This window comes from Tachyglossus aculeatus, chromosome 18 (genome assembly GCF_015852505.1).
Source record: "Tachyglossus aculeatus isolate mTacAcu1 chromosome 18, mTacAcu1.pri, whole genome shotgun sequence".
NCBI classification, from domain to species: domain Eukaryota; kingdom Metazoa; phylum Chordata; class Mammalia; order Monotremata; family Tachyglossidae; genus Tachyglossus; species Tachyglossus aculeatus.
The window spans coordinates 40,640,493-40,665,526 of NC_052083.1; the positions used below are offsets into that span (position 1 = coordinate 40,640,493).

Genomic DNA, 25,034 nt, shown 5'->3' on the forward strand with positions numbered 1-25,034 from the left:
TTTGCAGTGTACGTCTGTTAGATGTGGTGCCAGTCAGCTCCGGGCTGACGAGGGATCGGAGTCTTGGGGCCGTTCCCTGGGATTTGCGGGTGCCGGTCCCCCTCACTCCCCGACAGTCCCCTCCCTTTGGCTCGTCTTCCGAAGGCCAGGTGGCGGACGTCGGGCCGGTGTAACCGCGTCCGCCTCGCTCTCGATGCAGGGAACGAGTCACCAATCTCCCGACCTTCCCCGGATCCCAGCCGGTCAGGCTTGGAGGATTTCTACCTGGGGGATCGGGCATTCTGCCAAAAGATTTTTCCATTTGCAAGATTCCTTTTCCCGGGAGCTGGAGTCGAGGGGTGTTTTTCCGACCCCCGGGGGCGAAAAATCCTTCAGAGCGAGCTGGAGTCAGTCGGCTCCGAATGGACCCCCTGTCCCCTTCGTTGGCTGTCGTCCATCGGGTGGCTTCAGGCCCGGTCTGACGCGCGCCCATCCGGGCGAACGTTTTGGAGTGATCTCTGGTGCCAAGCGGGATTTCCATCGCCCCTCTTCAGTGGGTGCTGAGGGTTAATCAATCAATCAATCAATCAATTGTATTTATTGAGCGCTTACTGTGTGCAGAGCACTGTACTAAGCGCTTGGGAAGTGCAAGTCGGCAACATATAGAGACAGTCCCTACCCAACGGTGGGCTCACAGTCTAAAAGGGGGAGACTGGGTTTCCCTCCAGTTACTGTGAGGGGGGTAAGTCTAACCGCCACTAAGGCCCAGTGGACGTCCTCGGGGTGGATGTTGGGGGCGGCTGACTTGCCAACTGCTAGCGGCTTCGCTTTGGAGCCTTTCGGCTAGGACGGCAACCAAGGTTCGCGGCCACGGTGCCTCCAACCCGGGGCCAGCCGGGGCTCTCCTGGCCCGCCGTCCAGACTCCTCCGTTTATTTTGGAGACTCATTTGGGGTTTTTCCGTGTCTTTTTTTCTGTGATTCCCCTGGGCTTAATTCTGAAATAAAATAACAGAACAAGGAAACCTTCCCTCTTGTGTTTTCTCAAGTCCGCCAGTAAGGGTCCCCCAGGCCCATGATGGCCGTCGGGCAGCGCCTCTGGTGATTCCGCTCCTTGTGCCCCCTTTCTGCCCTCTGCTCCCTCTATTACCGTGTCTGAACCAGGGGGAACCTGCTTCTGGTCTGTATCTTGCTGGACCTCCCAATCCCGCTTCCCTCCCTCCACCTGAGCCTCAGCGGGGAAAGGAGCCCTCCTCCCCCGGTCTGGGAGGACCAATGGACCACCAAGGGGACGGACGAGGCTAGAATGAGTTGGCTAACGGGGCTACCAGGGCGACCTCAGGCTGAGCCACGGTGCCCGTGTGGGAAAAATGTGAGTGTGGGGTGGGCCCTACATCCTTGCCCGCGTACTCGCTCGTTGCATTTCCTGCCCTAGTGGGAACGTGACTGCCTAGGATCGGGGAGAGCGTGAGGGGTGCAACCCCAGCTGACCGTAGGCCAGAGAATGACCCGCAGGTTCTTGGCACCGCCCGAGGTCCAAAGCAACACCGGTAGAGAGAATGCACTCAAATCAGGTGCAGCCCCCCACCGTGAGGATCTCTATCATTGGCAACGATTCGCCGTGACCCCGGACCACTATTCGGGGCCACCGGGCTAGTTGTGGGAGAGCAGTGCGGACGCAGGCTTGACCCCCATATGGCTGCCGTGCCTGGGGGACAATCGTGATGTAATTGGCGCAACAAGTCGAGACTCAACTCTTCCAGTTCATGATGCAGCCTGAGCCGCAGCCCCGCGGTCCCAGGGTGGGGCGGGCAGACGGGCGAGCCCCGGCTCCGGGCCCGCTCCCCTCGCCGCAGGAAAAGCTCAAAATGGGAAGGATGGGCCAGCGCCAAGTGAAAAGCTGCTTGGCCGTGGTAGAGGGAGATGTCAGGCAGTCGATTGTATTTATTAAGCGCTTACTGTGTGGGGAGCACTTGGGAAAGTACGATAGGACGATATCACAGACGTTTCCCCTGCCCACAGTGAGCTCGTAGGCTAGAGGAGGCAGACGTTAATGTAAATAAATAAAATTACAGCTTGGTATGTAAGTGCTGTGGGGCTGGGAGGGGGGAGGAATAAAGGGAGCAAGTCAGGGTGATGCAGAAGGGAGTGGGAGAAGAGGAAGGGAAGGCTTAGTGGGGGAAGGCCTCGTGGAGGAGAGGTGCCTTCAATAAGGCTTTGAAGGAGGGGAGAGACAGAGGTACAGTGAGAAGAAGGTTGGCATTAGAAGGTGCGTGCTCGGTTGGAGGAGAGCAGGTAGGAGAGGGCGAGGGGGAGATGGATGGGTGGACATTCAACTGAAGTGATGGGCAGTGCTGTTGGAGAGGGCCCCAGAATGTGCCCGCGCAGGTCTTAATCCCGTGCCCACCGATACACGCCACCTACCCACCCCCTCTCACCCCCATAAGGACACTCACTGCAGTGTGCCTCAGTTACCTCATCTGTAAAATGGGGAGTAAGACTGTAAACCCTATGTGAGACATGGACTACGTCCAACCCGTGTCCAGCTTGTGTCTACCCCAATGCTCAGTACGGTGCCTGGCGTATAGTAAGCACTTAACAATTACCATTAAAAAAAACAGACACACATCGACACAACTCACCTACGCACATGGAATAGTTGTGGTATTTGTTGAGCGCTTACTAGGTGCCAAGCAACGTTCTAAGCGCTGGGGGGATACAAGGCTGTCCCATGTGGGGCTCACAGTCTTAATCCCCATTTTACAGTTGAGGAAACTGAGGCTCAGAGAAGTGAATGATGATGATGATGGCATTTGTTAAGCGCTTACTAGGTGCAAAGCACTGTTCTAAGCCCCGGGGGCGGGGATACATTGTGATCAAGTTGTCCCACGTATGGCTCACAGTCTTAATCCCCCTTTTTACAGATGAGGTAACTGAGGCTCAGAGAAGTTAAGTGACTTGCCCAAGGTCACACAGCAGACTTGTGGTGGAGCTGGGATTTGAACCCGTGACCTCTGACTCCAAAGCCCGGGCTTTTTCCACTGAGCCACGCTGCTTCTCTGCAGGTACATACCACCCGTACCCTTATGTGACTATATGGGCAGACATTCACCCCTACATTCATGCAGCCCCCCACCCCCACCTACCCTTACTCCGTACACACACGGTATATGCACGCACATTGCTGTACACGTGTCAATCAGCAGCAGCTGCCCAGAGCTCTTAAGCCGATTCGCTTTGCCACGCAATGATTTATTCAGCTATTTCATGCTGACATTTCCCTGCTACTATCTATTATATCCTCTCCTTGTTCTCCCTCCTACTCCCACTATTTATAAAAATGTGTCTCTGCCTAGCTCCCCCAGCAGAGAGTAAGGCAGGACCGCGTGTTTCGCGTCTGTTGTTTTTTCCCAAAGCCCTTGGCGTGGGGCTCTGCGCACAACGATGGTGACAAAGATGACGAAGACGAGGACGAGATGACGACTCTCCCATCGAGAGACTCGGCCCCGAGCGTGAGAAGTTGATCCCAGGCCTGCCGGCTTTCTCACTGCCGCTCTCGCTTTTTCGTCCTTCTCAGGCCTGGTCCCGCTGGGGCAGGGAAAGCGACGAGTGAGGAGGTGCTGGGGCAAGCGCTAAGGCTCACTCGATTAATAATAGTAATAATAATTGTGGTATTCGTTAAGTGCTTACTACGTGCCAGGCACTGGAGAGGATACAAGCTTCGTTTCGTGGGCAGGAAATGTGTTATTGTTATACTGTATTCACCCAAGCGCTTAATACAGTGCTCTGAACACAGTAAGCGCTCAATAAATATGACCGAAGAAATGATGAATGAATGAATTCAAGCAAATCGGGTCGGACCCAGTCCCAGCGCCGTGTGGGGCTCTCAGTCTCTAATCCCCATTTTACAGATGAGGTAAACTGAAGCCCAGAGAAGGGAAGTGACTTGGCCAAGGTCACCTATCAGTGTGCATCTTCATGGGCGGGTGTGTGAGTAGGTGGCGGGCATCCGTGTGCACAGGCTACAAACATCTTTCCACGGCCCCAGCGTAGACTATTCTTGGTGCTGACTAGATTCCTTCATTCAATAGTGTTTATTCATCATCATCAATCGTATTTATTGAGTGCTTACTGTGTGCAGAGCACTATTGAGCGCTTACTGTGTGCAGAGCACTGGACTAAGCCCCTGGGAAGTCCAAGTCGGCAACATAGAGAGACGGTCCCTACCCAACGACGGGCTCACAGTCTAGAAGGGGGAGACAGACAACAAAACAAAACATGTAGGCGTGTGTCAAAATCGTTAGAACAAATAGAATTAAAGCTATATGCACATCATTAAAGCTATACGCACGCGGGGAAGCAGCGTGGCTCAGAGGAAAGAGCCCGGGCTTGGGAGTCAGAGGTCATGGGTTCTAATCCTGACTCCGCCATGTGAGCCCACTGTTGGGTAGGGACTGTCTCTATATGTTGCCAACTTGTACTTCCCAAGCGCTTAGTACAGTGCTCTGCACACAGTAAGCGCTCAATAAATACTATTGATTGATTGTCAGCTGGGTGACTTTGGGCAAGTCACTTCGCTTCTCTGGGCCTCAGTTCCCTCATCTGGAAAATGAGGATTAAGACTGTGGAAGCCCCACGTGGGGCAACCTGCTTACCTTGTATACCCCTAGCGCTTAGAACAGTGCTTGGCACATAGTGAGCGCTTAACAAAAGCCATTATTAAGCATTTAGTCCAGTGCTCTGCACACAGTAAGCGCTCAATAAATACGATTGAATGAATTAACACAATAAATAGAATAGTAAGTATGTACAGGTAAATTAGAGTAATCAATCTGTACAAATATATATACAAGTGCTGTGGGGAGGGGAAGGAGGTAGGGCGCGGGAGATGGGGAGAGGAAAAAGAGGGCTCATTCATTCATTCGTTCGTTCATTCAATCGTATTTACTGAGTGCTTACTGTGTGCAGAGCACTGTATTAAGCGCTTTAAGCGCTTGGGAAGGCCAAGTTGGCCACGTATAGAGACGGTCCCTACCCAACAGCAGGCTCACAGTCTAGAAGGGGGAGACAGACGACAAAACAAAACATATTAACAAAATAAAATAAATAGAATAAATATGTACAAATAAAATAAATAAATAAATAGAATAATAAATCCGTACAAACATATATCCATATATTCAGGTGCTGTGGGGAGGGGAAGGAGGGAAGGCGGGGGGGGGGAGGGGGAGAGGAAGGAGGGGGCTGAGTGTGGGAAGGCCTCCTGGAGGAGGTGAGCTCTCAGTAGGGCCCTGAAGGGAGGGAGAGAGCCAGCTTGGCGGATGGGCAGAGGGATTGAGGGCATTCCGGGCCCGGGGGAGGACGAGGGCCGGGGGGCGACGGCGGGACGGGCGAGAACGAGGCCTAACGGGGAGGAGGTGAGCGGCGGCAGAGGAGCGGAGGGGGCGGGCTGCCACGGAGAAGGGGAGAAGGACAGAGGGGAAGAGGAGGAGGGGGAGGAGGAAGAGGAGGAGGAGGAGGAGATGGAGATGATGATGATGATGATGATGGACGGGCTGGAAGCACACAGGGACCAGTTTTGGAGGGAGGCCTCGCCCCGCCCCCTTCAGGCAGGCCACGCCCACAAGCACCACCCATTCCTCCAAGCCCCGCCACTCCATACAAAAGCCCCGCCCCTTCCATCCAATCCCCGCCCACCACCTCCAAGCCCCGCCCCTTCCACCAAGACCCCCCCCCTCCAAAAGCCTCACCCCTTCCGCCAAGCACCGCTCCCTCCAAGCTCCGCCCCTTCCATGCAAGTCCCGCCCACTCATCCAAGCCCCGCCCACGCCGTCCAAGCCACGCCCCTCCGCCAAAGCCCCACCCTTTCCGACAAGCTCCACTTCCTCCAAGCCCCGCCCCTCCTCCAAGCCACGCCCTCCCCTTCAAGCCACGCCCCTTCCACCAAACCCCACGCACCCCTCCAAGCCACGCCCACACCCTCCAAGAGCCCCGCCCCTACCATCAAAACCACGCCCCTCCGCCCCAGCCCCGCCCATTCCTTCCAAGCCCCGCCCCTTCCACCAAAGCCCCGCCCAATCCCTCCAAAGTCCCACCCTTCCACCAAGCCCCGCCCTTCTGCCAAGCCCCGCACACTCCCTCCAAGCCCCACCCCTTCTGCCAAGCCCCGCCCTTTCCACCGAGTCCCGCCCACATATATATGTATATGTGTGTATATATCTATGTATATGTATATATGTTTGTACATATTTATTACTGTATTTTACATGTATATATTTATTCTATTAATTTTGTTTTGTTAATATGTGTTGTTTTGTTGTTTGTCTCCCCCTTCTAGACTGTGAGCCCGCTGTTGGGCAGGGACCATCTCTATAAGTTGCCAACTGGATTTCCCAAGCGCTTAGTCCAGTACTCTGCACAGAGCAAGCACTCAATCAATACGATTGAATGAATGAATGAATGTTTGTACAGATTTATTACTCTATTTATTTTACTTGTACGTACTCACTGATTTATTTTGTCCACGTTGTGCATCTAGCTTTATTTCTATTTATTCTGATGACTTGAAGGCCGTCCACATGTTTTGTTTTGTTGTCTATCTCCCCCTTCTAGACTGTGAGCCCGCTGTTGGGTAGGGACCGTCTCTATAGGATCTAAGCGCTGGGGGGGATACAAGGTGATCGGGTTGTCCCACGTGGGGCTCACAGTCTTAGTCCCCATTTTACAGATGAGGTAACTGAGGCTCAGAGAAGTTAAGTGACTTGCCCAAGGTCACTCAGCAGACATGTGGCGGAGCCGGGATTCGAACCCATGACCTCTGACTCCAGAGCCCGGGCTCTTTCCACTGAGCCATGCTGCTTCTCTGTACTCCCCAAGCACTTAGTCTAGTGCTCTGCACACAGTCAGCGCTCAATCAATACGATTGAATGATTGAATGAACAGTCAGCGCTCAATCAATACGATTGAATGAATATGAATGAACGAACAGTCAGCACTCAATCAGTATGAATGCACAGTCAGCCCTCAATCAATACGATTGAATGAATGAACGAACAGTAAGTGCTCAAAATATACCTCCTTCCCTTCCCCACAGCACCTGTATATATGTATATATGTTTGTACGTATTTATTACTCTATTTATTTATTCATTTTACTTGAACATATTTATTCTATTTATTTTATTTTGTTAATGTTTTGTTTTGTCGTCTGTCTCCCCCTTCTAGACGGTGAGCCCACTGTTGGGTCGGGACCGTCTCTCTATGTTGCCGACTTGGACTTCCCAAGCGCTTCGTACAGTGCTCTGCACACTGTAAGTGCTCAATAAATACGATTGATTGAATGAATGAATGAATGAATGAATGAACAGTCCAGTGCTCTGCACACAGTAAGCGCTCCATCAATATGATTGAATGAATGAATGAATAGTCCAGCGCTCTGCACACAGTAAGCGCTCCATCAATACGATCGAATGAATGAATGAACAGTCCAGCGCTCTGCACACAGTAAGTGCTCCATCAGTACGATTGAATGAATGAATAGTTCAGTGCTCTGCACACAGTAAGCGCTCCATGAATACGATCGAATGAATGAATGAACAGTCCAGCGCTCTGCACACAGTAAGTGCTCCATCAATACTATTGATTGAATGAATGAACAGTCCAGCGCTCTGCACACCCTAAGTGCTCCATCAATACGATTGAATGAATGAATGAACAGTCCAGCACTCTGCACACAGCAAGTGCTCCATCAATACGATCGAATGAATGAATGAACAGTCCAGTGCTCTGCATACAGTAAGTGCTCCATCAATACGATTGAATGAATGAATGAATGAATAGTCCAGCGATCTGCACACAGTAAGCACTCAATCAATATGATTGAATGAATGAATGAATCCATCAATACGAACGAATGAATGAATAAACAGTCCAGCACTCTGCGCACAATAAGCGCTCAATCAATGCGATTGAATGAATAAATGAATAATAAACAGTCCAGCGCTCCGCACGCAGTAAGCGCTCCGACAATACGATTGAATGAATGAATGAATCAATCCATACGATTGAATGAATGATGACTGAAGGAACGAACAGTCAGCGCTCGCGCAATACGATTGAATGAACGAATGAATGAGTGTGAGTGAATGAACCCCGCCCCTTTCCCCTAGCCCCGCCCCTTCCGGTCAGTCCCAGCCCCGCCCCCATCGGTTAGCCCCGCCCACTCCCTTCAGTCCCCCGCCCTTCCGGTCGCGCCCCCTCCCTCCCCCCCCGTCCCCCCGGCCCGGGCTTCCTCAGGCCCGCCGCAATAGCGCGCATGCGCGCGCGGCCCGTCTCGTCCTCCGTGGGGCCTGTCTACGCGCGTGCGCGCGCGGCCCGTCTCGTCCTCCGTGCGGCCTGTCTACGCGCGTGCGCGCGGCCGTCCGTCCGTCCGGCCGCCGGGGGTCGCTGTGGAGCGGCCCCGTGAGGAGGAGGAGGAGGCCGGGGCTCCTTCTTCCCCGGGAGCCTTAGCCTGCCCCGGGCGGACACGGGCACGGAGCCCCCCGGAGCCGAGCGGCGGCGGTCTTCCCGTTGTTCCCGTTGTTCCCGTTGTTGTTCCCGTTGTTCCCGTTGTCGGTCCCGGCGGGCTCCCGGCCATGCAGAGCGGCGGCTGCCTGAGGTGAGCGCGCGCGCGCGCGCGGCCCGGGGCCCGGGGCCCGGGGCCCGGGGCCCGGGGGTCGGTCCGGCCTTCTCCTCCCCTCTCCCCTCGATCCCCTCTCTCCTCTCTCAATCAATCAATCAATCAATCGTATTGATCGAGCGCCTACTGTGTGCAGAGCGCTGCACTAAGCGCTTGGGAAGTCCAAGTTGGCAACCCTGAGAGACGGTCCCTACCCAACAGCGGGCTCACAGTCTAGAAGGGGGAGGCGGACAACAAAACCAAACATACTAACAAAATAAAACAGAATAGATATGTACAAGTAAAATAAATAAATAGAGTAATAAATATGTACAGACATATATACGTATATATCGTTTCTCATCTGCATACATATACATCTCGTTTCTCATCTCCCCTAAATCAATCAATCGATCGTATTTACTGAGCGCCTACTGTGCGCAGAGCACTGGGCTAAGCGCTTGGGAAGTCCAAGCGGGCGACCTAGAGAGACGGGCCCTACCCAGCAGTGGGCTCACAGTCTAGAAGGGGGAGGCAGACAACAAAACAAAACATGTTAACAAAATAAATAGAATAGATATGTACAAGCAAAATAAATAAATAAGTAGAGTAATGAATATGTGCAAACATATATACATATATATCGTTTCTCATCTACATACATATGCATCTCGTTTCTCATCTCCCCTCTCTCCGCTCCCTTTTCCTCTCCCCGCTCCCCTCTCTCAATCAATCGTATTTACTGGGCGCCTACTGTGTGCAGAGCACTGGGCTAAGCGCTTGGGAAGTCCAAGTGGGCAACATACAGAGACGGTCCCTACCCAGCAGTGGGCTCACAGTCTAGAAGGGGGAGGCAGACAACAAAACAAAACATGTTAACAAAATAAACAGAATAGATATGTACAAGCAAAATAAATAAATAAGTAGAGTAATGAATATGTGCAAACATATATACATATATATCGTTTCTCATCTACATACATATGCATCTCGTTTCTCATCTCCCCTCTCTCCGCTCCCCTTTCCTCTCCCCGCTCCCCTCTCTCAATCAATCGTATTTACTGGGCGCCTACTGTGTGCAGAGCACTGGGCTAAGCGCTTGGGAAGTCCAAGTGGGCAACATACAGAGACGGTCCCTACCCAGCAGTGGGCTCACAGTCTAGAAGGGGAAGGCAGACAACAAAACAAAACATGTTAACAAAATAAAATAAATAGAATAGATATGCACAAGCGAAATAAATAAATAAGTAGAGTAATGAATATGTGCAAACATATATACATATATACGTTTCTCATCTACATACATATGCATCTCGTTTCTCATCTCCCCTCTCTCCGCTCCCCTCTCTCCTCTCCCCGCTCCCCTCTCTCATCAATCAATCAATCAATCGTATTGATTGAGCGCTGACTGTGTGCAGAGCACTGGACTAAGCGCTTGGGAAGTCCATGTTGGCAACATCTAGAGACGGTCCCAACCCAACAGTGGGCTCACAGCCTAGAAGGGGGAGACAGAGGACAAAACCAAACATACTAACAAAATAAAATAAATAGAATAGGTATGGACAAGTAAAATAAATAGAGTAATAAATATGTACAAACATAGATACATATATATCGTTTCTCATCTACATTCATATACATCTCATTTCTCATCTCCCGTCTCTCCGCTCCCTTCTCCCTGCTCCCCTCTCTCTTCTCTCCTCTACCCTCTCTCAATCAATCAATCAATCAATCAATTGTATTTACTGAGTGCATTCTGAATACTGAATCGTATTCTCTGAGCGTAGAGAGACGGTCCCTACCCAACAGCGGGCTCACAATCTAGAAGGGGGAGACAGAGAACAAAACCAAACATATCAACAAAATAAAATAAATAGAATAGATATGTCCAAGTAAAATAAATCAATAAATAGAGTAATAAATATGTACAAACATATATGCATATGTATCGTTTCTCATCTACATACGTATACATCTCGTTTATGTTTTGTTCTCTGTCTCCCCCTTCTAGACTGTGAGCCCACTGTTGGGTAGGTGCCATCTCTATATGTTGCCAACTTGGACTTCCCAAGCGCTTAGTACAGTGCTCTGCACACAGTAAGCGCTCGATAAATACGATTGAATGAATGATCGCCTGCCAAGGGCCCTAGAGGCGGCAGACGCGGCCCTGGCCTCCAGGGAGCCCGCACCCTCCTCCGGGACGAGGAATGGGTTGCGCCGGGCTCTCCCGAGCGCTTAGCACAGCTCAGCTCGGCCCCTAGTAAGCGCTCAGTAAAGGCCGCCAAGCGGAGGGCCCAGTCCGTCATCCACCTAACCGGCCTGGCAGCGGGTACCGTGGGGGAATAACTAGATTCCCGGTTCTGCAAGGGTCAGGAATTCTGCTGGTGCTTCAATGAAAAAAACAAAAAAAACAAAAAAACAAACCAAAATGTCATGGAGGAGGAGCCCCCTTTTTCCTCTCCTCCTTCCCATCCCTCCCGCCCTACCTTTCATTCATTCATTCATTCATTCAGTCAGTCAGTCAGTCAGTCATATTGATTGAGCACTTACTGTGAGCAGAGCACCGTACTAAGCGCTTGGGAAGTACAAGTCGGCGACATAGGTAGACGGTCCCTACCCAACAACGGGCTCACAGTCTAGAAGGGGGAGACAGACGACAAAACAAAACATGTGGTCAGGTTTACCTCCTTCCCCTCTCCACATCACTTGTATATATAATAATAACGATGGTATTTGTTAAGCGCTTACTCTGTGCAAAGCACTGTTCTACGCACTGGGGGGGATACAAGGTGATCAGGTTGTCCCACGGGGGGCTCACAGTCTTCATCCCCATTTTCCAGATGAGGGAACTGAGGCCCAGAGAAGCGAAGTGACTTGCCCAAAGTCACACAGCAGACAAGTGGCAGAGGGGGATTCGAACCCATGACCGCCGACTCCCGAGCCCGTACTCTTTCCATTTATTACTCTTTATATTGGACACATTTACTATTCTATTTATTTTGTTAATGATGTGCATGTAGCTTAAATTCTATTTGTTCTGACGATTTTGACACCCGTCTACATGTTCTGTTTTGTTGTCTGTCACTCCCTTCCAGCCTGTGAGCCCATTATTGGGTAGGGACCGTCTCTTTCTGTTGCTGACTTGTACTTCCCAAGTGCTTAGTACAGTGCTCTGCACACAGTAAGCGCTTAATAAATACGATTGGAATGAATGAATGAATGAATGAGTGAATGTGTGGATTTTGATGTTGGAAAATTTGGCTTTATGTCGGGCGAGGTCAGTGTGTATTCAAAGTGCCTAGAGCTGCGTTAGGAGGACGAGGGACGGCCTACTGAGTTTTCAACACATGTTTATTGAGCGTGGCGTAGGAGGGAAAGGACCGAAGGATTTTTTGCTTCGGGTCTCCCTCCCCGTCCGGATCATAGGCAGGATTTCACGAAGAGGGTGGAAAGGTTGAACGACCGTGTCGTTCCTCGCGTGGTCCTCACCCAAGCGGAGAGTCGAGGATGGAGACATCCCCAAACATCTGGGTGTGAAATCGCATTTTGTGTACCGTGGAGTCCCGGGGCAAGAGGAGGTCTCCCGGGCCTCGGGATGACGGGTCTCCCGCCTTCCTTCCGTCATCCTTCGATGGGCCGTTGGGCGCCCGAGTCGGTTTGCGTTTTGGCGCCATTCCCCGGAAAGACATTTTTCGTTTGACCGGCCAAGGTTAGTTACTTTGATTTTTTTTTTTTTTAAATGAGCTTTAAAAAGCTCATTTGGCAGGATCCAAAAATGGCGTTTTCCGACAAAACTGTAAACTTCAAATGACGCCGGTGATTTCCACGGCGACGGATTGTGGGGTTTCGGTCACGTGAGGACCCTGTATCGCGTGTGGAAATGAAGAGTTCGCATTTTGGAGGTAAATTGAGATGACCGTGAAAAGACGGAGGAGGAGGCCCGGTGACCTCGTATGTGATCGGTCCTAGCGGGCGCTGTCCGAGGGAGGAAGGTTACCCGGGCGCGCTTGATTTTTGTTTTGAACTCTTGTCAAGGTGCTAAGCCTCTGTCGGGCTTTTCCGTTCAAGTATTTTCCATTGCATTTTTAGCTCGGGCTAATTCCCTCGGCACAAGATGCACCTTGTAATACGATACCGTTCCCTCGGCCGGCAGGGAACAGGAAGGAGCGTCACGTTGCTCCGTTGATGATAACGGCCCGGGTACCCGACTCGGGTCTAGAAGAACGTCAGTTGTTCGCGTCGCCTCCTCCGGACTCGGAATCGCGGGTGCCGATCCTCTGGAAATGGGTCACGGACTTATCCACATTCATCGTTTTAAAAGAGTTAAACAGGGAAACTAGATTCCCTTTGGTGTGAGGACAGAGCCGACTTGTTCGCTCAGGGCTTGGCTCCTCCCGTCCCCTCGATTGTGCTAAACACCGTGGAGGATATAATACTCATTTTGATTCCGCGCTTACGTTCGCACGCTCGGTTGAGGGTAAGGTGAGTGAATTTGCAAGCTGGCATTTCAGTGCTGCAGTTCAGCCCCCAGAGTCCTGAGGTTTTGAGGCAGGTGTTTGTGTTGTCGGTGGAACGTCTCTTCCTCGTTTATTTCCTTTTTGAGCTCTGGAAAATAAAAGAAAATGAAAAGCGGCACCGGGGCCGGCAGGGCCCATCAGGTTGAGAAATTCTCAGTTGGGCCCTGGGTAGTGCCGTGGTCTTTTGTGACCATTCGGACGGTAATCCCCGAGGACGGTGACGGTCTAAAGATTCTTCTGTAAGATCCTTCAGGGTTTAACAATTAGGCCTCGTTTTCGAGACTTTTATTTTTATGACTCTTCCCAGCTTCTAGCTTTGTGATCCGCCTGACTTTCCTCAGCTGGAGAATAAGGATTCAGTACCTTTTCTCCCTCCTTAGACTGTGAGCCCAGTGTCCCACAGGGACTATGACCTGATTTATTTTGTGTCTCAGCGCTTGGTAGAGTGTTTGGCACATAGTGATATCACAGTTATAAATAGTAGCGTTAGAGAAATACAGAGTTAGGCATTTCAGTCGGTCCGCTTAAAGCCCTATAATATTGGTGGTCCCATCCACTTCAAGAGTTGTTGCCCAAGTCCTCTTTCCCACTTCTCCCTCTCCCTTCTGCGTCGCTCTCGCACCTGGATCTGTACTCTTTAAGCATTTGTTACTCACCCCCCTTTCGGTACCGTAGCACTTATGTACACAGCTGTAATTCACTTTAATTTTAGCTTATTTACAATCTTCCCCTGCAGACCGTAAACTTCTAGTGGACGGGGAACGGGTCTGCCGATGCCATGGTATCGTACTCTCCCAAACGCTTGGCACAGTGCTCTGCACACGGCAGGTGCTCAATAAGTACCTTGGATTGATCGTCATCACTGCCTAAAATACAGCACGGTACATGAGCAGCAGCCTAGCCTAGTGGCAAGAACCCGGGCTTGGGAGTCAGAGGTCGTGGGTTCTAATCCCGGCTCCCCCCTTGTCAGCTGTGTGACTTTGGGCAAGTCACTTCTCTGTGCCTCGGTGACCTCATCTGTAAAAGGGGAATGAAGACTGTGAGCCCCCCGTGGGACAACCTGATTATCTTGTACCCCTCCCCCAGTGCTTAGAACAGTGCTTGGTACATGGTAAACGCTTCACAAATACCATCGTTATTATTGTTACCTTTGTGCATCAAAGAGAGTGAGATTTAAAAAAAAAAGTCCTCTGGGCGTCTTGTACATTTGATGAAATGCTGATGGAAACATTTTCTCTCAAGAGGCAGCACCTTTCAAATTTCCAGATCTGATTAACATGGACAGATTTGTGCCTCTTAGTAGGCCTGTGGTTTGTACTTACTGACAAAGTAACCTGGCAAAATGTTGCAAACGATACTGGTTGAAAAAACGTGTAATATAGGAGGTACACTCTCATTTGGGCATGAGGTTAAAAGACACAAGCTTCCCTTGCTTGCTACTTACTGATGAAACTGCATCGTGATGAACAAACATTAACCATTTTGAACCACAGCAGATTGTCATTCGAGGATGTCCTATCGCAAAAGACCATGGTGAAACCTGGGCTTAGTTTTTCTGTAGTCTTGCTAATTCATGTCTATAAAGTTGAGATGTGACCGTATATTGAGATTTTCTGGCTCCTCCAATCTTTTGCGCTTTAAAGGCCACTCATATACCTTAATGAGTATAGTTTCCAGCCAGTATGTATCGGGCTTGGGAAGTAGCGTGGCTCAGTGGCAAGAGCCCGGGCTTGGGAGTTCAGAGGTCATGGGTTCAAATCCCGACTCCGCCACTTGTCAGCCATGTGACTTTGACCAAGTCACTTCACTTCTCTGTGCCTCAGTTACCTCATCTGGAAAATGGGGATTAAGTCTGTGAGCCCCAGGTGGGACAACTTGATTACCCTGAATCTACCCCGGCGCTTAGAACAATGCTTGGCACAGAGTAAGAGCTTAACAAATGCCATTATTATTATTGTTATGAGCAGGATATTTTCCTTGAGTTTATTTCACGCCGGCCAGAATCTGAGCGTGCCGCTTACCACTATTAAACCTATCTCCCCATTCACCGAGGCACTTCAAAGTCCGATCCAGTAACGTGCTAACAAGTTCAAATGCAGAGTCCCATCCTGTGATAACTGGCCAATGGCTAATCAGATCAGAGGAAAGTTCACAGTTCCGGCCATCAACCTTTTGATTCCTGGGACTTTTTTAAAATGATATTTGTTAAGCGCTTACCACTTGTCAGTCACTGTTCTAAGCTCTGGGGTAGACACGAGTTAATCGCTCGTGGGCAGGGGATGTGCCTACCAACTCCATCGTATCGTACCCTCCTAAGCAGTTAGTACCGTGCTGGGCACACAGTAAGCGCTCCATAAATACCGTTGATCGATGAGGTCGGACACGGTCCCCGTTCCACCTGGGGCTCACAGTCTAGGGAGAACAGAAATTGAATCCCCATTTGGGGGTTGAGGAAATAGGCTCAGAGAAGTGAAGTGATTTGCCCAAGGTCACCCAGCAGCCAAGTGGTGGAGCTGGGATTAGAACCCAGGCCCGTGTTCGGTCCAGTACATCACGCCGCGAGGGCACCCACGTTGCCGGGAGTCCAAACGGTCTCCTCAGAGAGCAGCTCGGCACTAGGAAGTCTGCACTGACCACACAGGAGAGTTTCCCTATCTTGAATTTTGGTGCTGCCGATTAGGTAGTTCCCCACCGCCAATCGCTCGGGCTTGCTTTTCCAAGCCCCTTCTGCCGGCATTTCCTTTGTTGAACCGAGTATTGAGTGGTTAATGGTTTGGCTAGTAGCATTACCTGGCAAGTGTGCTGTCTTAAAAGTCTTTGTACGTTAAAGTAGTGGTGGGTTGAGAGGTAACTTGAGGCCTTCCAGACAGAAAAAAATAGCTTGAACACAGCAGTTATTAGGTTTTGTGCGCTCCCTTCCCTTCCCCCCTCCAAAAGAAAGCTGCTTTTTTTTTTTTTGGTTTTGCGATTTAAATGGAGACAAAAAAATAAGATAAAAATAAATCCACCCTCGACCTGAAAAAAATTCTCAAAAGTTTATTTATTTATTTTTTAAATAGGACTGAAGGCTCATTATTTGGCTAATATGTACCTATACTAGCTGGCAAAAAATCAAAGATGAAATGTTTATAAAGTTATTTATTTTTATTTTTTTTAAATGGTACGTAAGTGCTCACTTTGTGCCAGGCAGTGTTCTCAAGTGCTGGGATACTAAAATATAATTGGGTTGGACAGAGTCCCTGACCCACATAGGGCTTACACTTGTAAGCCCCATTTTACAGATGAGGTCCCTGAGGCACAGAGAAATTAGGTGGTTTGCCCACTATCACTCACAGACAAGTGGCGGAGCCTGTTGCGGATATTTGCCTTGAATGAGGCGTCTGAATTGTATATAACTTCCCGGACACGAAGAGCAAAGAGCAGGGACACTGTGGGATGACCAGCTGGCACGGTATCTTGGGGCCTAGAGCTGGTCGGGATTACCTGGCAGCCGTTCTTAAAGACGGGTAATCGGAACGGAGCAGAACCGAACGAGAAGGCAGGTGGCCAGCCGCCGCAACCCTGGGCCGTGGTCAAATCAAATAAGATAAATGATGGTGTTTGTTAAGCGCTTACTATGTGCAAAGCACTCTTCTAAGCCCCGAGGTAAATACAAGGTAATCAGGTTGTCCCACGTGGGGCTCACAGTCTTCATCCCCATTTTACAGATGAGGTCACTGAGGCCCAGAGAAGTGAAGTGACTTGCCCAGGGTCACACAGCAGACAAGCGGCGGAGCCGGGATTAGAACCCACGACCTCCGACTCCCAAGCCCGGGCTCTTGCCGCTGAACCACGCTGCTAATTCTTCTTCCCTCCCTATTGAACTCCCTCCGGGATGTCCTTTCCTTGCCTTTGAAAACTTCAACTGTTCAAAATACACATTTCTCTCTCTTTTGGTGAATTCCCCATTTTCTTTTAACCCCAGTGTGGTTGCTTAGTTGTTCTAACACGAAGTAGATTGTAGCGCCTATAAACTCCACAAAGCCCTCCCCACCCACTCTTTCCAGAATGGCAAAAGGCTCCGTCTGGATTTCTAGATCTTCAGTGCGTGATGATAATAATAATACCAATAATAGAGGTATCCGTTAAGCCCTTACTGTGTGTCAATCGCTGGGGCAAATAGAAGATAATCAGGTCGGACACCATCTCTGGCGCGTGCTGGACTCCCGCTCAAAGTAGGAGGGAGAACAGGTGAGAGCCAGGACTTTCCTTCCCCGGCCCCACCAGTCAACCGGTTGGTACGATTGAGTATCGATTGAGGGACCGTGTCTGACTCGATTTGTTTGCATCCACCCCGGCACTTAGTACAGTGCCTGGCACATAGTAAGTGCTTAACAGATGCCCTAATTATTATCATTAATATTATTAATAGGGGAATTGAGAGCCCAGTCAGAGAAGTCAACTCTTCATTCAGTTGTATTTCACTCAGTCGTACTTATTGAGCGCTTGTTCTGTGCAGAGCACCGTAGTTAGGGCTTAAGGATCTCTTGGAGGAGGTCTGATTTTAGTAGGGTTTGAAGATGGGGAACTGTGAGAGGGGAAGGAATTGAGAGGAGGCCGGGGTTAGAGAAGCCAAGTGTGCGGTTGGGGTTGTAATAGGAGATGGGCTAGGTCGGGGGGACGGGGAGAGAGAGCCCAACGAGGGCCTCAGAGCTGATGGCCAGGAGTTTCTGTTTGATCCTGAGACGGATGGGCAACCACTGGAGGTTGGGAGGAGTTGGGGAGAGGTGGACCGAGTGGTTTTTTGTTTCGTTAGGTAAACGATCCGGGCAGCAGAGCGTATTACGGACTAGAGAGGGGCGAGACGGGAGGCAAGGAAGTCAGTGAGGAAGCGCTGTTTAGCAGTGGTTTTTAATGCCTTTTAAATGGAGAGTTTCATAACTGTATTTGCGTTCTCATATCAGTATTTGTTTTAACCACATTTATGGTCTATGACACGTGTTGCATCACGCGTTGCGGGGCTCTTGGCTGGGTATTGGAGTCAGAATAATAATAATAATAATAATAATTTTGGTATTTGTTAAGCGCTTACTATGTGCCAAGCACTGTTCTAAGCACTGGGGGAGACACAAGGTAACCCAGAACATCGGGTTCTAATCCCAGCTCCGACACCTGTCCGTTATGTGACCTTGGGCAAGTCCCTTCTCTGTGCCTCAGCTACCCCATCTGTAAAATGGGGATTAAGACTGTGAGCCTCATGTGGGACATGAACTATGTTCAACCTGACTAGCTTATATCATCATCATCAGTCGTATTTATTGAGCGCTTACTATGTGCAGAGCACTGTACTAAGCGCTTGGGAAGTACAAATTGGCAACATATAGAGACAGTCCCTACCCAACAGTGGGCTAACAGTCTAAAAGGGGGAGACAGAGAACAAAACCAAACATACTAACAAAATAAAATAAATAAATAGAATAGATATGTATTATATCACCCCAATGCTTAGTACAGTGCCTGGAACGTTGTAAGTGCTCAACAAATGCTATTAAAAAAGAAGAAGGCAGGATAGGATAAGTGCTCGGAACAGCGTGTCAGCAGTTTGGTTGGAGAGGAAAGGACAGAATCTCAGGAGATTGTGAACCCACAGGATTTGGTGGCAGACTGAATGTGCCGGTTAAATGAAAGAGGTGAATAGAAGATAATACCACAGTTGTGGGCTTGCGATTCAAGGAGGATTGCGATGTTGTCCACAGTGATGGGAAAGATGGGGAGGATGGGGTTTGGGTGGGAAGATGAGTTCTGTTTTGGACCAAAGTTTAAGGGGCTGAGAGAGACCCAAGTCGAGACGCCCAGGGGACAGGGCAAGAAGAAATGCGAGGCTGCAAATCAATCAATCAATCAATCAATCATATTTATTGAGCGCTTACTATGTGCAGAGCACTGTACTAAGCGCTTGGGAAGTACAAATTGGCATCACATAGAGACAGTCCCTACCCAACAGTGGGCTCACAGTCTAAAAGGGGGAGAAGGAGAGAGGTCAGGGCTGGAGAGGTTGGTTTGGGAAAATCCCCGTAGAGCTGGTAGTTGACACCTTGGGAGCGATTGTGAGAAAGCGTTGAATCTTTGGTTTTTCTCCCAGTTTCCATTTGGATAAGAATAATAATAATAATTGTGGTTTTCGTTAAGTGCTTAGTGTGTGCCAGGCACCGTAGTAAGTGCTGGGGTGGATACAAGCGAAATGGTGGGACAGTCCCTGTCCCATGTGGGCTCACGGTTTCGATCCCCGTTTTGCAGATGAGGTGACTGAGGCCCAGAGAAAGTGAAGTGAGTTGCCCAAGATCACGCAGCAGACAAGTGGCAGAGCGGGGATTAGAATCCAGGTCTCTGACTCTCAGGCCCGAGCTCTATCCACTAGGCCACGCTGCCATTCGAAGAAATGGTCATGCAGTGGCCGAGGCGGCAGTCAAGGTGTGAGGCTGCTCCGCTTCTCGGCCTCTGCCTCAGCCTTACCGTTCCGTCCGGCCCAGGACTTGGCTCGCAACTTTGCAGTTTTTCATGAAAGAGTAACCAGTGGCAGGCGTCGAGTAGAGCATTGTGCTAGTGGCCAACATTAATCAGGGGTACTTATTAAGCACTAACTGTATGCAGAGCCCTGAACTAAGCGCTTGGGAGAGTACTGCACATTCGAGTTGGTAGACCTGCAGTTGCTGCCCTCAAGAAGCTTGCACCCTAGTCAGCCAGTCAGTCGGTGGTATTTGTTGAGTGCCTACTGGGTGAGGACTACCGTGCTAAGCACTTGGGTCAGTACAGTACAAGAGAGTTGGCAGATGTGTACCCTGCCCACAACAAGCTTACAGTCTCGTATGACATTAACAGAAATAAATAATTTATAGACTGGTTTATAACTGTGGTGGAGCTGAAGGTGGGGAAAATACCCAGGTCAACCAGATCAGTAAACTAGGTAAGTTCCTAGTCCCCCTTGTCCTTTCAGTGGTTCTGACTCAATCAATCCATGGTATTTATTGAGTGCTTACTGTGTAGAGAACACTGTACTAAGCACTGAAGTAGAAGGGTGGCTGTTTTCTATGGAAAACGTTTTCCTCCATCCTGCTCGGGGCTGTTGCGTTTGCTCAAATGACCGTGGTAGGATTTTCCAATAACTTTAACTAGGTCAGTGTCTTGCCGTCAGTGTAAACTGACTACTTAAATGGTTTAAAAGGAAAACTGGGCGAATCATTCTGCAGGCACCCTTTAAAGGGTCTGTTCTCAGCCATATATTTGAAATGAGAATTTTAGTATTAAGTCCTTCCTCTGCGTCGAGCATCGGGTGAGATAGAACTGAAGCGGATCAGACACATTTCCTGTCACTCACGGGACTCCCAGTCACTGAGGGGGGGGGGAAATGGGTACATTAGCCCCATCTCGCAGATGAGGACGCTAAGTTTCAGAGAGATTAAAACTTTTTTGGGTTAGGAAAGAACTACCTGACCAAGAGCCGCTGAAGATTACCCAGGGGGAACCGTGAGTTAACGTATCTTTCCGGCAAGTAGATCGAACGCCTAACAGATGGGTAATGTTTAATGGGCAAAAGGATATGAAGCGGCTTTGCGAGGCAGTGTTGGACATGAGCGAGCACAAGTATGGAAAGGCTTTGTGGTTTTCAGCTTGGTTTTGAATTTGGGAAGGCCCTCGCTTAATTTATAGGCCTGTATTTTTGCCTTTGTGCTTGTTAATAGTGAAGTCAGAGATCGGTTTGGGAACAGTGAAGAAAGATGAATTGAGACAGAGCTAGGGATGTGGATAGGGGTAGGTCATTTTCGGGGAAGTCAAGCAAAGCGACAAGCCGGGAAAACATTCTTCAGCACTGTCAAAATTCTGCTGGCCAGGATCTGTCAGCCAATCAGAAGACCATGTGGATCGTTCCCTAATTTAAGAAATAAATTTCGCAGGAGATTCTTTTTAAACTGGGTTTTTTGATAGATGGCACGCGGGATTTTTTAAAAAAAGTTCCCCGGATTCATTAGGCCGTCACAAATTAGGAGGGGGCTTTGGAGAAGGAAATTGTAATAGTTTGGGTATTTAGCAGATATTAAAAAAAAATTAAATGCCGCAGGAAGAATCAGTGCCCATTTTATAATTAAAGGAGAAACCCCCTAGCAGGAGCTGGTCAGTGTGGCAGAGCAGATGTGACGGTCAGACAGGTGAGAATGGTTTTACAAGTACAGACAGGTTATTCTAATAATAATCGTAATAGTTTTGCTTTTTGTAAGTGCTTGCTCTGTGCCAAGCACCAATATACTAAGCGCCAGGGTAGATGCAAGATTGTCTTATCGGACACAGTCTCTCTTACACGCGAGGTTCATGGTTGGTACCCAGGCTTAAGGGGAAGGGAGAGCAGGTATCTGATCTGCATTTTACAGGTGAGGAAACCGAGGCACCGTAAGCCGCTTGGTGCGAACCCCCCAGGGCTCCAAAGCCCAACGGGTGGTGGCCGGTCCCGAGGTGACCGGCGTCCTACTCGTTTTGAGGTAGAGGCGAGACAAGACAGACGTACAGACGGACAGGGACCAGAAGTCAGCCGACTGACCGTGGGGCTGACACGGTTCATAGCCACCCCTTGGTTGTAGGTGTTTGGACTTGTAATTTAATGAGGCGTGTAGCCTTTGTAAAATGGGTTTCTTCATACAGTGTGGCGATGACCAGTTAATGGCCCTCCAGTGCTTATCGTACAACCGGTTTTCTCATTGCTGTAGCTCCGTAACCCTGGCAAAGCCAGGATTGGGGATTGCGACCGGGAGCCTCAGATGGGACAACCTGATTACCTTGCATCTACCCCAGTGCTTAGAACAGTGTTTGGCACATAGTAAGTGCTAAAAAAAATACTATTATTATTATTATTTATTATTATTAAAGCTGCCTGTTCACGGGAGGCGGGGAGATTTTTCCGAAACTTGCTGTTTTTAAAAGTTTGGCTGGATATCTCTGAGAACAAGGAGCAAAGGCCAGGAATTTCAGGGAATTTCAGCCCACAGGGCCTGATGGTCTACTATGCCCTAATTAAGGGTTTTGACCTTCTTCAGAAACTGGACTCCTGCAGCCTGAGGTCTGCCCGAAACGGCCCCCCTCCCCTTCCCTCGAACCCAGGTTCTCTGACCGTCAGGCCGTGCTCTTCCGAGGGCATCGCCCCACTGCGGGACACAGTGCTTCCAGTGCCCCACTCCTCTCCTTTCTGAGACTGTCGGCTGGATCTGTGTTGACCCGGAACCCCTTCGGAGAGTCCCTGGGAGGAGTTTCCTCTCCCTCTTTGCTCCCACCTGATGGTCTGTTGCTCTCCCTTGCTGGGGAGATGGCAAGAGATCCATCAATCAGCCAAACAGTCGTATTAATTGAGCGCTTACCGTGTGCAGAGCACTGTACTGAGGCCTCGGGAGAGTACGTGAAAATAACCTTGCGAAAAGGACGTCACCCCCCACCCATCACAGAAGGAACGTTCTGGGCCCGGCCATCTGATTTTTCACTCCATTATATCTAGTCCCGACCCTCCTAATTTCAGATGAGGAATTTTTGCCTTTTGTTCAGCCTCCTGTTGCAATCCCAGCTCTGGGTTTGTGACATCAGTCCCGTTGCTATAGAAACGATGTCACTTAAAGTCACAGGAGCCCGGGATTTCTTTCCGAGGGGCCTTCCGTTCAAACCCGGGACTTTGCCGGTCTGTCCTCCTCTCTGGCGATCAGATAGCTCAAAACTCTTTACCGCTGGCCGAAATGACTTGACCGCATCAGGCAAGTGGCTGTTTGCAAGACGGGTTTAGCATCCGTGTCAGCCAGAGGCCGAGTCCAGGGCCTTTATTTAAAAGGCCTTGAACAGTAGATGGGGAAACCGAACACGATCGGGTGGGCTTCCTGGGGGTGGGGGGCAGACGCGCCTCGGCTCAGCTGCCGAGGCTTCGGGACCGAGGGTCCCTACGCGGGAGCGGCCGGGCCCTGCTAGTGGTTGGCACGGGGCCGCCCGCACGCGGCTGCTGGGGCAGGGTGGGCGGCGAGGGAGTTGGCAGGCGGAGGGGCAGCCCGAGGAGATGGGCACTCGAGATGTCCTTACAAACTCCACAGGTGGCTGTGGAGCTGTATCAATCAGTCAGTCGTATTTATTGAGCGCTTACAATGTGCAGAGCACTGTACGGAGTACTTGGGAGAGTTGCCTTGGTAGTGGCCACGGTCTTTGCCACCCACGGTGGCCAGCCGTCTTCAGGATTTCAGGTGAGCCTGTCCTCCGAGTGACAGGCCCTTGACGGTTCCTGAGTCAGAAACCTGTGATGATAATAACTATAACAATAGTGGTGATTGTGGTATTTGGAACGTGCTTCCTCTGTGCCAAGCGCTATCCTGAGCCCTGCGATGGAGTCAAGATAATGGGGTCACACCCAGTCTCTGTCCCACTTGGGGCTCACAGTCCAAGTAGGACAGAGGATGGGAATTTTACAGATGAGGAAACCGAGACACAGTGAAGGGAAGTGACTTGCCCAAGGCCACACAGCAGACAAGTGAAGCAGCGTGGCTCAGTGGAAAGAGCCCGGGCTTTGGAGTCGGAGGTCATGGGTTCAAATTCCGGCTCTGAACATTGTCGGCTGTGTGACGTTGGACAAGTCACTTAACTTCTCCGTGCTTCAGTTCCCTCATCTGTAAAATGGGGATTAAGACTGTGAGCCCCCCGTGGGGCAATCTGATCGCCTTGTAACCTCCCCAGCGCTTAGAACAGTGCTTTGCACATAGTAAGTGCTTAATAAATGCCATCATTATTATTATTATTATTAAGTGGCAGAGCAGGATTAGAACCCACATCCTCACCCCTCATGGCATAGCCCCAAACAATAGCCCCTGTTTCTGGCTGTTTTGTCCTTCCCCTAAACCCACCACAGTGGGCATTTTGGTGGAAGGGGGAGGGAAGGGGACATGGTGGGGTCAAAAAAAAAAAAGCAACTGCAGTTCTGTAGACCTCGTGAATCCATATTTCATTTTCAGTACAAAGAAAACAGATCCCAAACTGACCCTTTTCCCTAGTTAAATAAAATGTTTTAAAACGCTTCATTTCACCACCCACAGAGTGTCTTTGCACACACGAGAAGACCTCCAGGCAGCAGGCGGGTGGGATTGGGAGTCGGAGGTCTTGGCCTGGGTCACGCGATAGCCAAGCAGTTGGTTTTTTGGGGTTTTTTTTACCTTTTTTATGATTTCTCTTAAGCGTTTACTATGTCATTCAGTTGTATTTATTGAGGGTTCACTGTGTGCAGAGCACTATTCTAAACACTTGGGAGAGTACAACAGACACATTCTCTGCCCACAGTGACCTTACAGTTTAGAGAGGGAGACAGGCATCAACATAAATAAATTACAGATAAGTATGTAAGTGCTCTGGGCTTGGGACGGGGATAAATAAAGGGAGCAAGTCAGGGTGACACGGAAGGGAGTAGAAGAAAAGGAAATGAGGGCTTAATCAGGGAAGGCCTCTTGGAAGAGATCATCATCAATTGTATTTATTGAGCGCTTACTGTGTGCAGAGCACTGTACTAAGCGCTTGGGAAGTCCAAGTTGGCAACATATAGAGACAGTCCCTACCCAGCAGTGGGCTCACAGTGTAAAAGGGGGAGACAGAGAACAAAACCAAACATACTAACAAAATAAAATAAATAGAATAGATATGTACAAGTAAAATAAATAGAGTAACAAATATGTACAAACATATATGCATATAAATCTAGCTGGAAATCACGCACACACACATATATGCACACAAACTCCATATACCTCCGTAGACTCCTGGTTCTTATCAGATGTGCTTTCAGTTCATTCATTCATTCATTCAACTGTATTTATTGAGCGCTTACTGCACGCAGAGCACTGTACTA

General features: G+C 49.7%; 1 protein-coding gene across 5 annotated transcripts in view; it reads left to right on the plus strand.

Annotated features, from left to right (window-relative positions):
* Positions 1 to 8,456: 8,456 nt before the first annotated feature.
* ZFYVE9 (zinc finger FYVE-type containing 9) overlaps positions 8,457 to 25,034 on the plus strand; it is a 70,786-nt gene continuing 54,208 nt past the window's right edge. For 2 of the 5 annotated variants that reach the window (XM_038760291.1, XM_038760296.1), the window contains exon 1: positions 8,457 to 8,633. The gene's annotated coding sequence lies outside the window, so the exon portion shown is untranslated. Of the gene's footprint in view, positions 8,634 to 12,377; positions 12,536 to 13,059; positions 13,116 to 22,841; positions 22,915 to 25,034 lie in introns of those variants that run through there. The other 3 variants (XM_038760293.1, XM_038760294.1, XM_038760292.1) reach the window with 3 other exon arrangements.